General features: G+C 40.2%; 1 protein-coding gene across 2 annotated transcripts in view; it reads right to left on the minus strand.

The window, feature by feature from the left end:
- atp10d (ATPase phospholipid transporting 10D) overlaps positions 1-15,665 on the minus strand; it is a 211,796-nt gene that overhangs the window by 188,504 nt on the left and 7,627 nt on the right. Inside the window, exon 1 of one of the 2 annotated variants that reach the window (XM_060824439.1) lies at positions 6,697-6,781. The exons of the other annotated variant lie outside the window; for it this stretch is intronic. The gene's annotated coding sequence lies outside the window, so the exon portion shown is untranslated. Of the gene's footprint in view, positions 1-6,696; positions 6,782-15,665 lie in introns of those variants that run through there. 2 annotated transcript variants of the gene reach the window in all.

The raw sequence follows: 15,665 nt of genomic DNA on the forward strand, positions 1-15,665 counted from the left end.
AGAGGGAAATTGAGAAACAGACTTGTAAGGAGATCTCAGCTTTCTGTAAGAATAATAGGGTAGTAATGGGAGGGGATTTTAAGTTCCCAAATACTGACTGGGACTGCCATAGTGTTAAAGGCTTAGATGGTGAGGAATTTCCAAGTGTGCACTAGACAATTTTCTGATTCAGTATGTGGATGTACCTACTAGAGAAGGTGCAAAACTTGATGTACTCTTGGGAAATAAGGCAGGGCAGGTGACTGAGGTGTCAGTGGGGGAGCACTTTGGGGCCAGTGACCATAATTCTATTCATTTTAATGTAGTGATGGAAAAGGATAGATCAGATCTAAAAGTTGAAGTTCTAAAGTAGGAGGGCAAAACGGGGACATGAGATAGCTTTGGCAAGTGGATTAAGGAGAATCCAAAGGGTTTTTACAAATATATTAAGGACAAAAGGGTAACTAGGGACAGAATATTGCCCCTCAAAGATTAGCAAGGCAGCCTTTGTGTGGAGCCACAGAAAATAGGGGAGATACTAAATGAATATTTTGCATCACTATTTACTGTGGAAAAGGATATGGAAGACATAGACTGTACGGAAATAGATGGTGACATCTTGCAAAATGCCCAGATTACAGAGGAGGAAGTGCTGGATGTCTTGAAACAATTAAAGGTGGATCAGGTCCTGGGGATTTATCAGGTGTACCCGAGAACACTGTGAGAAGCTAGAAAAGTGAATGCTGGGCCTCTTGCAGAGATATTTGTATCAGCAATAGTCATAGGTGAGGGGCCAGAAGACTGGAAGTTGGCAAACGTGGTGCTACTGTTTAAGGGTGGCAAAGACAAGCCAGGGAACGATAGACCGATGAGCCTGACCTCGGTGGTGAGCAAGTTGTTGGAGGGAACCCTGAGGGACTGGATGTACATGTATTTGGAAAGGCAAGGACTGATTCGGGATAGTCAACATGGCTTTGTGCATGGGAAATCATATCTCACAAGCTTGATTGAGTTTTTTGAAGAAGTAACAAAGCAGATTGATGAGGGCAGAGAAGTAGATGTGATCTATATGGACTTCAGTCAGGTGTTCGACAAGGTTCCCCATGGGAGACTGATTAGCAAGGTTAGATCTCATGGAATACAGGGAGAACTAGCCACTTGGATACACAACTGGCTCAAAAGTAGAAGGCAGAAGGTGGTGATGGAGGGTAGTTTTTCAGACTGGAGGCCTGTGACCAGTGGAGTGCCACAAGGATCGGTGCTGGGTCCTCTACTTTTTGTCATTTATGTTAATGATTTGGATGCGAGCATAAGAGGTACAGTTAGCAAGTTTGCAGGTGACACCAAAATTGGAGGTGTAGTGGACAGCGAAGAGGTTTACCTCAGATTACAACAGGATCTGGACCAGATGGGTCAATGGGCTGAGGAGTGGCAGATGGAATTTAATTCAGATAAATGCAAGGTGCTGCATTTTGGGAAAGCAAATCTTAACAGGACTTATACACTTAATGGTAAGATCCTAGGGAGTGTTACTGAACAAAGAGACCTTGGAGTGCAGGTTCATAGCTCCTTGAAAGTGGAGTCATAGGTAGATAGGATAGTGAAAGTGGCATTTGGTATGCTTTCCTTTATTGGTCAGAGTATTGAGTACAGGGGTTGGGGAGGTCATATTGCGGCTGTACAGGACATTGGTTAGGCCACTGTTGGAATATTGCATGCAGTTCTGGTCTCCTTCTTATCGGAAAGATGTTGTGAAACTTGAAATGGTTCAGAAAAGATTTACAAGGATGTTGCCAGGGTTGGAAGATTTGAGCTACAGGGAGAGGCTGAACAGGCAGGGACTGTTTTCCCTGGAGCGTCGGAGGCTGAGGGATGACCTTATAGAGGTTTACAAAATTATGAGGGGCATGGATAGGATAAATAGACAAAGTCTTTTCCTTGTGGTCGGGGAGTCCAGAACTAGAGGGCATAGGTTTAGGGTGAGGGGGAAAGATATAAAAGAGACTTAAGGAGCAACTTTTTCACACAGAGGGTGGTACGTGTATGGAATGAGCTGCCAGAGGATGTGGTGGAGGCTGGTACAATTGCAACATTGAAGAGGCATTTGGATGGGTATATGAATAGGAAGGGTTCAGAGGGATATGGGCTAAATGCTGGCAAATGGAACTAGATTTATATAGGATATCTGGTCAGCATGCACAAGTTGGACTGAAGGGTCTGTTTCTGTGCTGTATATCTCTTTGACTGGGAGTTGTCCCACCTCCAAATAGTGCAATAATGGGTACCCACATGGATCCTAGATGTGTTTGAGTGATATGTGGAACATTTCTTCTTTTTTCAGTTCACTAATGACAGTTTCCTGCTCTCACTCAGAACTGAAAAACATCTTCAATTTTGCTCCAATTTGCACTTTTCTTTCACCTTCATATCACCTACCTCTGACACTTCCCTCCATTAACTTGTCTCCAATTGACATGCAACAGTGTATCACTGAAGGTCAATACAAGCTCAAGCAACAGTATTTCATTTTCATTTAGGCAGTTCACATCTTTCTAGACTCAATACTCAGCTCAACAATTTCAAAATATGACCCTGATTTTGATTCTTTTTTGCTATATACTGATAATAAGTTTGTTTGTTTAAAAATAACTTTCACTTTTAGATGGAGCTATTTATTACTCTGCCATTCACATTCACTCTGGAAAATTTGCCTCTTTAATACTATTAGCATCACCCTTTGGTTCCATTTCAATTTTGTCATTCTTTCTTTCCTCCCCCTACCCTATCCCAGACCTTCCCTTTTGTTCTTCCTCCCCAATAGCCTTCCACTGTCAAAATGTCTGAGAACAAATCTACCAGATCCAACAAGAAAATTTACAACCTGATCTATAACCTGAATTACAAATCTTCTCCAAAATCTCAAACATCTATGGGCGCAATACACTCAAATTAGCCTGAAGATGGGAAACTAATGCTATCCGACAGAGCACCACCTGCCAACATTTCTACTTCCTACATGAATGCCTCAGCAAACAAGTATTACCATGATGTGTCAAATACAAACCACCTTTCAACACTCCAAAAGCCAGGAGAACAGAAGAACAGAACAGCAACAGAAAGCCACAATAAATGATAAATGATACCCACAACCGACTCCACAAATACGAACGAAAAAGGTTTCGCCTCAAAAAAAAAACTCTTTGCACCAACACAACTGATCACAAATGGACAAATATGCTAGAATGAGCCATCAACACTAAACAACAGAAGACCAAAGACAAAGAAAAGATTAGCCCCACAAGAAAACCTGGCCAAGCTCTCTCACAGTAATAACATGGACAATTCAGAGGCTTTGATAAAGAACCTGCCGAACCAACCACTCTCAGACATGGAAAAAAACCATCCAAGTAGTATGGATGAACGCCAACCACAGAAACATAGATTAAAAAGGACTTGCACTAGAATCCAACCTGAAAGACAACCGACTTAGGGAAGAAGCCCAACAGGCCATCAGACAGACAGTAGCACCAACACTAAGCAGAAAGAAAGGAGGGAAGATGCTCAACATACTGGAAAGGAAAATCCTGAAAGGACTCAGAAAGGACAGAACTATTATAATCCTACTGGCAGATAAAGGGTGCATGACCATCATCCTGAACTGAACAAACTACATTGAAAAAGCAAACACACTATTCACAGATACTGATTTCTACCAACAGGTGGCAAAGTACCCAACTTTACAGCTAGAAAACCACATTACAGCAAGCCTGAGGCAACTACACAAGACAGGTGGAATTAACAAGACAGACCTGAAAGAAGGTTCCAACACAACCCCGGTTCTATGGATTGCCAAAGGTACATAAACGAGGGGCCTCCCTCAGAACCATAGTCTCACTTCCTGGTACACCGACATACAGAACTAGAAACGGAACTGTAATTCAAACTGAAACACCTAGAAGAAGACTCAATCCACTCCATTCACTCCACCCATCAAAGACACCAAAGGCAAGGATGACAAGGTTATGGTTTCCTTCGATGTGATGGCCCTACCACATCAATAAACATCATCCTCATCAAAGAAACACTGGCCTGACTGCTAGACGAGCAAAGAACACAAACGCCTGAGAACAACAACTCCATCATCAAGGACAACATCCTCAACTAGTAGACCTGTGCCTCACAATCCACTTCACCGTCAATGACCAGATCTACAAACACAATCAATGGGACGCCTATGGAATCACCAATATACGACTTTTAGCAGAAGCAGTTATGCAGAGGACAGAATGAACAGCCATTCCCACGATCCAGCTTTGGGTCCGCTATGTGGATGACACTTTGGTCATCACAAAACACATCAAATTAGAAGAAATCCACAAACACAAACAACACCCTGCCCGGCATAAAGTTCACCAAAGAGGAAGAGAACAATAACAGAGTCCCCTTCCTAGACGCCATAGTAGAATGAAAAGCCAATGGAGAGCTGCAGACCAGCATCTACAGGAAAGCCATACACACTGACTAGATACTCAGCTACCAGAGCAATCATCCCAACAGCTACAAATGGAGCTGCATCAGGACATTATTTAAATGAGCCACAACACACTGCAGCACCCAAGAATTATAAGAGGCCAAGGAAAAACACTAATACAACGTATTTAGAACAACCTGCCGATTCTTGCACAACAGACCTAAACTAAGAGACACAACATACCCACAGACTCTGGCCACCCTGCCATACGAAGGCATCTCGGAAATGACAACCAGACTGCTCCGGCCCCTAGGCATCATGGTAGCCCACAAACCTACCACTACACTGAAACAGCCCCTGATTAGTTTAAAGGGCCCCATATCAACAACCAGCAGAACAAACGTCATATGCAAAATACCCTGCAAAGATTGCAGCAAATATTGCATTGGACAAATGGGCAAAAAGCTGACCACCAGGATACATGAGCACCAACTAGCCACCAAAAGACATGACCAACTATCACTGGTATCCATAAACAAACGTAAAGGGACACCAATTCGACTGGGACAATACATCGATCCTGGGACAGGCTAAACAAAGACAGAAGGGAATTCCTAGAGGTTTGGCATTCAAACTAGAACTCCATCAACAACTGTAGACTTGGACCTATTTACCAACCTCTTAGAAACAGAATCAGAAATGATATCACCTGGTACAACAAACCGAGACAGATAAATAACAAGCGGGGCACAATAATGCTTCACCGGAGCCTCACTGATGATGTTACTAGTAATGGTGGAGTGGACTCGATGGGCCAAATTGCCTTACTTTCTTTCCTATGTCTTATGGTGGCAAAACGTCTGAGAGACAATCTACCAGCTCACGAGCAAATTTACAACCTAATATCATAAACCTTCCTTCAATTCAACTCAAATTTTTAAACTCATTTCTCTCACCAGTTATTTGCAGACCTATTGTTTTTTTTCTAGAGTTGTTCGATTTTGAGTATTTTGCTTTTATTTTGGTATCTCATTGCTGTCGATGGAAGCTAAGTTTGTGCCAGTTAATTATCATGCTTCCTACATTAAAGCGATTGCATGTTAGAACATCTTAATGATACCCTTGACAATATGTTGATATTTCAGATCAGATTTGCCTATAATGGCGAAAAGCCCATGAAAATCCTTAAAAAATCATGTTTAGGATTATTCATTAAGACAACAAATAAGATATCAGAAGGCTCTGAACACTCCCTGAATTGGAATTGAATGTGACAGTGCTTTTTACCAGGAAGAAAATTGGAAATATAAATGTGACTCTACAGAACTGCTCACCAATAAAACAGACAGCATTCCATTTAGCCTGAGTACTCACCAGAAGGTCAGCAATCTTGGTACAACTTTATTTCAGACTTTGGCACCAAATAGGCTGAATAAAATCAAAATACTTGGTGTTCATTCCACTATGGTCAATTGAATTCAATACAAGCCGCTGCGTACAGCAAGCAAATATCACCTCTTTGCAGCTCGTTCTGATCGAATGCACTTCTAAATAATTAATGGCAATTTTCAATTCACAGATAGAGACCAATTCTGGATTGACAACTATCTTTTTAGCAACCTTTCAGCGATCCTTGGAAACCCCCAGAAAAAGTCACCATATACTTAGTTTGGAAACTGAGATCCTTCCTCTAAAAATCCCCATACAACTTTATAATAGTTCCGACTTCCGTTCACTTAAATCTTTACAGTACATGCATGCCAAAAACTCGACAGTGGTAACCGCATAAACCGTGTGACTTACTAACCACTGCCATACCCTTTCTTCAACTAGTACAAATTTCGGAATTTGAAAATAATTAGTACAATGCTCAGGTGAAAACATAAGAAATATCATTTCAATTACTGCTATACCAGGTCCACTTAACTCAAAGACCATTCTAAAATATGCTTTTTCTGTGTTTAACCAAATAAAAGAGGAATTACTCAAACATTAAATAATATAGAAACTAAAGCTGATTGTTTAAACATATCTGAGAACAAACTAAATGATTCCTGGTTTTGTTACAGGGTAGCAAGGGCTGTTCTTTCGTATTTTCTTTAACTCGCCTTGAGAACTAGTAGTCAAAAAAGACCAACTGCTTATCTCCACAACAGCAACAATATGTATATTCCAGGATACGTCCTTTCGGCTAAAATCATTTTTTTTTTAAAGAAAAAGGACTACACGTTTCCGTTGCCGCTCACCTCTTTTGATAATTCAGTTAGTAGTAAAAACTATCTTTTCCCGCAGATACTTTCCACTCAGACACACGCTGCCGTCAAAGACAACTTCTACTGCGAACAACTCAATCGATTCAGAGCGCAAATTGTGGGGGAACGACCAGACGTGTTTAATCACACACAGAAAGAGTATATATGCTGAAAGGCAGAACACAGGATGTAAGTGTGGTTTACTGTTCAGCTATATGCTAATTGCAAAGGGCAAACAATATCTTGAAAAATACCAAAATGAAATGCCATTTGTGTTGTTGCTTTAAACATTAAAGATAGTAGAATATACTTTGGTATTGATTTCCATGCCCACAAGGCCTGTGTCTTATCTTGTTCTAACTTTGGACAAAATGAGATCACATATTTATTAATTTAATATGAATAGTCCAGGAGATAGTTGTTATGCTTGGCGTTACTATTGGGGGAATCTGCTGTCGTGGAATGCCATACATGTCTGTCTCGTGCTATCCTCACATCCACCACATCTCTTTTTCAATTGCCCTGAGACAGAGTCAGAGATGTACAGCATGGAAAAAGGCCCTAGTCCCACTTGCCAGCACCCAGTGCATATCCATCCAAACCCTTCCTATTGATATACCCCTCCAGATACCTTTTAAATGTTGCAATTGTACTAGCCTCCACCACTTCTCTGGCAGCTCATTCCATACACATACCAGACTCTGCATGAAAAATTTGCCCCTTATGTCTCTTTTATATATTTCTCCGCCCACCCTAAACCTATGTCCTCAAGTTCTGGACTCCCCTACCCCAGGGAAATGACTTTGTCTATTTACCCGATTCATACCCCTCACGATTTTATACACCTCTATAAGGTCACCGCTTGGCCTCCGAAGCTCCAGGGAAAACAGCCCCAACCTATTCAACCTCTCCCTTTAGCTCAAATCCTCCAACCCTGGCAACATCCTTGTAAATTTTTCTGAACCCTTTCAAGTTTCACATCTTTTTGATAGGAAGGAGACCAGAATTGCAATATTCCAAAAGTGGCCTAACCAGTGTCCTGTACTGCCGCAACATGACCTCCCAACTCCTGTAGTCAATATTCTGACCTTCTTCACTATCCTATCTACCTGCGACTCCATTTTCAAGGAGCTATGAAACCTGAACTCCAAGGTCTCTTTGTTCAGCAACACTCCCTAGGGCCTTATCATTAAGGTGTATAAGCCCTGCTAAGATATGCTTTCCCAAAATGCAGCACCTTGCATTTATCTGAATTAAACTCCATCTGCCACTTCTCAGCCCATTGACCCATCTGGTCCAGATCCTGTTGTAATCTGAGGTAAACCTCTTCGCTGTCCACTACACCTCCAATTTTGGTGTCACCTGCAAACTTGCTAACTGAACCTCTTATGCTCGCATCCAAATCATTAACATAAATGACAAAAAGTAGAGGATCCAGCACCGATCCTTGTGGCACTCCACTGGTCACAGGCCTCCAATCTGGAAAGCAACCCTCCACCATGCATTCTGTGTCTTTTACCTTCGAGCCAGTTCTGCATCCAAATGGCTAGTTTTCTCTGTTTTCCAATATCTAACTTTCATAACCAGTCTCCCATGGGGAACCTTGTCAAACATCTAACTGAAGTCCAAATAGATCACATCCACTACTCTGCCCTCAATCCTCTTTGTTGCTTCTTCAAAAACTCAGTCAAGTTCACGAGTTGCGATTTCCCAAGCACAAAGCCATGTTGACTATCCCTAATCATTCCTTGCCTTTCCAATACATGTACATGCTGTCCCTCAGGATTCCCTCCAACAACCTCCCCACCACCGATGTCAGGCTCACTGGTCTATAGTTCCTTGGCTTGTCCTTACCACCTTTCCTAAATAGTTGCACCACGTGAGCTAACCTCCAGTCTTCCAGCACCTCACCTGTGACTATTGATGATACAAATATCTCTGCAAGGGCCCCAACAATCACTTTCCTAGCTTCCCAAAGAGTTCTAGGATATGCCTGAGGATTTATCCTGGTGATTTATCCACTTAGGACATCCAGCACTTCCTCCTCTATAATATGGACATTTTTCAAGATGTCATCTATTTCCCTCCATTCTATATCTTCTGTGCCCTTTATAACAGTAAACACTGATGCAAAATACATGTTTAGTATTTCCCCCATTTCCTGTGGCTCCACACAAAGGCCGCCTTGCTGATCTTTGAGGGGCCCTATTCTCTCCCTAGTTACCCTTTTATCCTTAATGTATTTGTAAAAACCCTTTGGATTCTCCTTAACCCTGTTTGCCAAAGCTATTCATGTCCCCTTTTTGCTCTCACGATTTCCCTCTTAAGTATGCTCCTACTGCCTTTATACTGAGGATTCACTCGATCTACCGTCAATACCTGACATATGCTTCCTTCCTTTTCTTAACCAAACCCTCAATTTCTTTAGTCATCCAGCATTCCTACACGCACCAGCCTTTTCTTTCACTCTAACAGTAATACACGGTTTTAGGACTCGTTATCTCATTTCTGAATTCTTTCCATTTTCCAGTCATCCTTTTACCTGCAAAAACCAACTTTTGAAAATTCTTGCTTAATACCATCAAAATTAGCCTTTCTCCAATTTAGAACTTCAACTTTTAGATTTGGTCTATCCTTTTCCATCACTATTTTAAAACTAATAGAATTATGGTCACTGGTCCCAAAGTGCTCCCTCACGAACAAATCAGTCACCTACCCTGCCTTATTTCCCAAGAGTAGGTCAAGTTTTGCACCTCCACATACTGAATCAGAAAATTTTCTTACACCCACCTAACAAATTCCTCTCCATCTAAACCCTTAACACTATGGCAGTCCCAATCTATATAAAATCCCGTACCATAACCATCCTAATTATTCTTATAGATAACTGAGATCTACTTACAAATTTGTCTCTCAATTTCCCTCCGACTATTAGGGGGTCGATAATACAATTCCAATAATTTGATCATCCCTTTATTTCTCAATTCCACCCAAATGGCTTCCCTGGATGTATTTTTGGGAATATCCTCCCTCAGTACAGCGGTAATCCCTTATCAAAAATGCTACTTCCCTTCCTCTCTTACCTCCTTTTGTCCTTCTTGTAGCATTTGTATCCTGGAACATTAAGCTGCCAGTCCTGTCCATCCCTGAGCCACGTTTGTGTAATTGCTTTGATATCCTCATTCCATGTCTCTAACCATCTCCTGAGTTCATCTGCCTTCCCTGTTAGGCCTCTTGAATTGAAATTAATGCAGTTTAATTTATCAGTCCTACCTTGTTCTCTCCTTTGTCCCTGCCAGCCCTGACTGTTTGATTTGCCTCTTTTCTCAACTGTACCAGTCTCAGATTTATCTCATTCCTCACTATCTCCCTGGTCCTACCCCCTTAACTTTACTAGTTTAAATCATCGCAGCTCAAGCATATCTGTCTGACGGTATATTTGTCCCTTTCCAATTGAGGTGCAATCCATCCTTCTTGTACAGGCCATTTCTACCCCAGAAGAGATTCCAATGATCCAAAAATGTGAATCCTTCTCCCATGCACTAGCTCCTCAGCCATGCATTCATCTGCTCGATCCTCCTATTTCTACCCTCACCAGTTCACAGCATCAGATGTAATCCAGATATCACTACATTCAAGGACCTCCTTTTTAAATTCCTGTCTAACTCCCTACATTCTCCCTTCAGAATCTCATCCTTTTCTCTTTCTATTTCATTGGTTCCAATGTGTACAATGACCTCCTGCTGGCCCTCTCCCCCTTGAGAACATTCTGCACCCTCTCTGAGACATCCTTGATCCTGGCACCAGGGAGGCAACACACTATACTGATTTTTCGTTGCTGTTCACAGAAAAGTCTGTTTGTGCCTCAGCCTAGAGAGTCCCCTAACACAACCAAGCTCTTGGAATCCAACATACCCCTCATTGCATTAGATCTACCTACATTCCCCTGAGAATCCATCACCCCCTACATTTACCCAAACAGCATACTTGTTTGAAATAGGAATAGCCACAGAAGAATCGGGCAATACCTGCCTACCTCTCTTACTTTTCCAGGATTTAACCATTGATGTGACTATATCTATGACTTTTCTCCCTTTCTATAACCCCCTTGCTCTTGTAAATTCCTCATTGCTTGTAACTGTCGCTCTAACCAATTCATTTGATCTGATGGAATTTTCAACCAATGGCATTTATTGTAGATATAATCCTCAGTAACACAAACTCTCCCTAACCTCCCACATCCGACAAGAAGAGCATATCACTCCATTTAGGGCCATTTTTCCTTCTTCCAATCTACAGACCCAGGAAATAGCACTGTCTTATTCCTCTACAAAATACTGCTCCAGGTTAACAATACTTATATTTTTAAGTTTAATCGAGACATATTTCAAACAAAAACATATAATCAAGAAAGCACCCACTCTACTCATTACTGCAGACCTATTGTAAGACCACACCTAAAACTATTCACTTATTTTTTCTGTGCCATGACACCTCCCAAAAAGGTTCCTCCAAGATCAGTTGTGAACTTCACTGTTTGTTAGTTTTTCCAGATGCACTCCGACGTCCAGCGATATATGAATTTAACAAAGGCAGTAACTGCGCAGGTTCATTGCTATGTCAGTTAGCAGTGTGGATTTTTTTCTCTCTCCTGCACTGATCTGACCACGTGCTGCCTTTGTCTGTCCCTCTTCCTTTTAAAAGTGCCGTTGTTTTGACTTGTTTTTTCTCCAAAGTCCAAAACAATGCAATAACATATAAAACAGTAATTGCTGCTCCTGGAATTCAAGGAAATCACCACCACCATCTAAAATACCTAAAAAAAAGGAGCAGCCTGTTACAGCCTAAACATTTTCCTGTCCATCTGTCACCTGGTTTCACCTAAGTTGAACTTTCTTTCTGATACTCTTCACTGTGGCTTTTCCAAAAGCTCTCTGTAGGTTTTCAGCTCTGATTAAATGACCAAGAAACCAAATTTTATGTATTGGTGTCATTTCGTATAAAGTTTATTCTACTTTACCAATTCAAGTACCTCTTCATGTGTGTCTGAATATGGATTTTTTTTACCCCTGCTCTTAGCTTCCACATTTTATAGTCTTTTATTTTCTTTCATAGATCTTGACTTAATAGGAAATAATGTTGGGTTGCAATTTGGCTTAAACGAAACCATTCAGCTCATCCTCACACATTTCAAGTGCATGTCAAAATGGGCTGACAGAGCTGCTTCTCTATTTGTGTTTAATCATTTATATATGTAATTTGATTGATTGTTGGTGTTAACTAATACTATGAAATATTTAATTGTCAACAACCCTATTTGCAGAAATACCATATACATAAAGAATGTTTGGCTAACGTTTTTCATTTGTTTGCATATGCATAATTTAACAATATAAGTCATCTTCAAATACATCACAATCATAATGATAAAGAGCATCAGAAATAAAGAATTAAACAGGGTAAAGGCACAATTGTCCACAGGCCCATCAAGACGGTTCTTGCACAGAATCAATGCATGGCTATTTTCTATTCACCTAAAAGAGTTTAACAGAGCAATGTCTCATAAAAGTTTTCACGCTTCTTTTCCACACATTCACAAAATCTTAATCTTACAACTGAAATATTTACTTATTTTGCCCAGTTTATCCTGTCTCTTCTGAATGTGAAATCAAATAACTTCTACAATTTGCATTAGACCTCAAATGACATCTCAGAGACCACTTTTTAGATAAACCACAGGCAACATGATTTACTTTTTTTCCCATATTGGAACCTGTTGTGCATTGCACCAAGTGAGACCTACAATTGCTCAACTGAAGGCAGCCATTGAACAACGTTATTTATACCTCCCTAACAGACAGAGAAGCAAAGAGTGAAATATATAAAGATACTCAGATTGTAAAATAAACTTGTGTCCTTCTGTTTAGCACTAAACACCAATCATGCAGCAAGGATTCGCAGAACAATAACGCATTTTTAATTTTAGTTCAGATTAAATACATTTATCATGGTAAATGCATATGATAAAACTGGAAGACTCCATAGTCATATCAAAGTATCATGTCATACAGCTGATCTGCCTACAGAGTACATGGGATTAACATCACACCCTGTCTTGTCTAGGAGAATGTGGTACATCAGAGTCCAATAATCAGGGGTTCGGGAGGAGTAGGAGGTAGAGGCAAAGTGCTTAGGGGCCGGCGGCTTGGGGCAAGAGGGCTGATGCCAGGGACAGCATTGCCCATGAATTCTGTTCCTGTCCCTAGTGGATAGTAATGGATAGCAGATTAAGATTGACCTCTTAAAAATACATCAAAACATCCCTCTCACTTCTGAATTAAAACATTATCCTTAAAGAAAAACAAAGCCATCTGAGGCATGTGGGGAGTATTTCATCACACTCCTAACTTGTACCTTTGAAAATTTTTGAGAAGCATTCGGAACAAAGGGGATGTGTGACTCAACACAGAGCTTCTAGCCTCCAACTGTTTTATAGCCAAAGTATTTACACACCGAGTCTATTTCAAGTGCTGTTCAATGGAAACCCTCAGTATGTTGACAGTGGAAGAATCAGGGACAGTAATACCATTCAATGTCGAGGGGAGAAGGTTAGATTTCTGTTCTTGTAATTGATGGATATTGTCCAAGTTGTGTTGCATATAGATACAACTGTTTTAGAATTTGAGGAGTCATGAACAGTGCTGAAATTGTGTAATCATCAGCAAATATCCCACTTCTGACCTTAAAATGGCGGGAAAAAACATTGATAAAATTGCTGAAGGTAGTTGGGCTGAGCACACTATCCTGAGATTTCTGCAGTGTATCTTGAGACTGGGACTATTGACTTTCAACAATTACAACCATCTTCTGATGCAGTTGTATCATTCTCACCAAAGTTTTTGCCCGATTCCTGTTTACTCCAGATTCACTGAGGCTTCTTGATGCCACATCAGTGAAATGCAGCCTTGTCAATGAGAGCTGTGACACTTACTTTTCCTCTTGAATTCAGCTCATTTCTGCAACTTGGTAACTATAAGAAGTATTTTTTATTTTAGTTTGCAATCAATGCAGTAGTGGGACTGAAGTGACATACACTCTTCCTGTCTCAGTTTAAAATCTTCATGCTCCCTGGCATATGGAGATGACGGCCTGGTGGCATTATCACTAATTAATCCGGAGACCCAGACAATACTCAGGAACCCATTTTCGGATCCCACTCATGGCAGATGGTGAAATTGAATTCAGTGAAAATCTGGATAAGAATCTAATGATTCATTGTGAATTGTTAGGAAAAACCCATTTGTTTTATTCATGCCCTTTAGGAGAGGAAATCTGCTTTTCTTAACTGATCTGACAGATGGCTCCAGACCCACAGCAATGTGGTGACTCTTTTGGACAATAAATGTTGGCCTAGCCAATGGCACCCGCATCTTGTGAATGAATAAAAAAAATTGCTCAGGTAAATCTGTTCTTTATCCTTATCTCCTATTGTATTTAATTTCAGCTAAATATGTAACCTTAGTTTGTAATTACTTTGTAATTCTTTTTTAGGAGTGAATTTCTCCATTATTCCCAAATATTTCATCAGTTCAATTTTTCAATTACGTACAACATTGTTTCCCCGTATACTTGAAAATAATGTATTCACAGACCAGTAATTTAAAGTACTCAAACTTCTTGGAAATCAACTTACGAAGCTCCAGATGTGTGACATCATATTCCTAATTTTTAATCTCAAATGAAAAATCAGCTTGAAATATTAAGTGGCAATTAACATTCACACTCCAGAAGTGCAAGGCAATGTCTATCTCAAACATGAGAAAAATCTAACCTTCATCATGTGACATTCATTAAACACCCATAATTAACACACAGCATGTATCACTATACTATACTATAGTTTTGACAAAGTGGATAGAAAGAGTGTTTCTTTTTATGGGGAAGAAAATAACTAGAGGCCAACAATGTAAGGTAGTGACAAGGACATACAAAAGGGAATGTAGAAAAAAAAATTCTCTCCTAAAAGAGTGGTACAAACGTGGATCATGCTACCACTGGGAGTGGCAATGCAGTGAATGGATGGGTTGAAGGGAAATGTATAAGAGAAAATAAATGGTTAAGATGGTAGATTTAGAGGAGAAAAGATAGGAGGAAGCTTGAATGGAGCATACACACAAACTGGTTGGGCTGAATTCTTATTAGAATCTTCTATCATCTCTTAAATCGTTAACGTGTTTAATTATTTTACATTTAGGATAAGGCATCTACAATCACATCATCTTTACCAATGTGAGCAAACTTAATATTGAGTGGTTGCATCAAAAGACTCCATCTCAAAAGTCTTGTATTTCTCCTTGTAAATTTTTCATTAAAGGTGAGCAAATGATGATCAGTATCTTCTAAAGTTTTATTTCAACCATGTCAGAGAAACTTCAAATTATTGAGCAGCCTGCAATAATTCCAAAGTTTCCTTTTACATAGTAGAGTGTTTCCTCTGACATTGGCTGAAATTCTTGGAAAAGGAACCCATTAGCTTCTCTAATTCAATACGACTGCACTTAATTCAAATCACAAACATCAGTTGCCATTTTAAAATGTTCGATGATATCAAGAGTGGCTAACACTGATTGATTTATTAGGTTTGCTCTCAGCTATTCAAAGGCTGCTTGGTCTACTTATCATTTTGTTTTTTTTGTCACAAATTTGCTAAAGGTACAGTTATCCTGTTGAAGTTAGGCACAAATTTCCCATGAAACCACACATTTCTAAAAATTCCATGACATTGCATTTAGTTTCAAGACGACGGAATTCTATCAGACCCTTCACTTTCAGTGTTCTTGGCAAACTTGCCCTTGTCCTATGATTTAACACCTGAAGATAGGAAGAACAGAAGTAAGCTACTCAGCCCACCAAGACTGCTTTGTTATTCAATCAGATCATGACTGATCTGATAATCCTCAACT

The sequence above is a fragment of the Hemiscyllium ocellatum genome, chromosome 1, assembly GCF_020745735.1.
Source record: "Hemiscyllium ocellatum isolate sHemOce1 chromosome 1, sHemOce1.pat.X.cur, whole genome shotgun sequence".
Lineage (NCBI taxonomy): Eukaryota > Metazoa > Chordata > Chondrichthyes > Orectolobiformes > Hemiscylliidae > Hemiscyllium > Hemiscyllium ocellatum.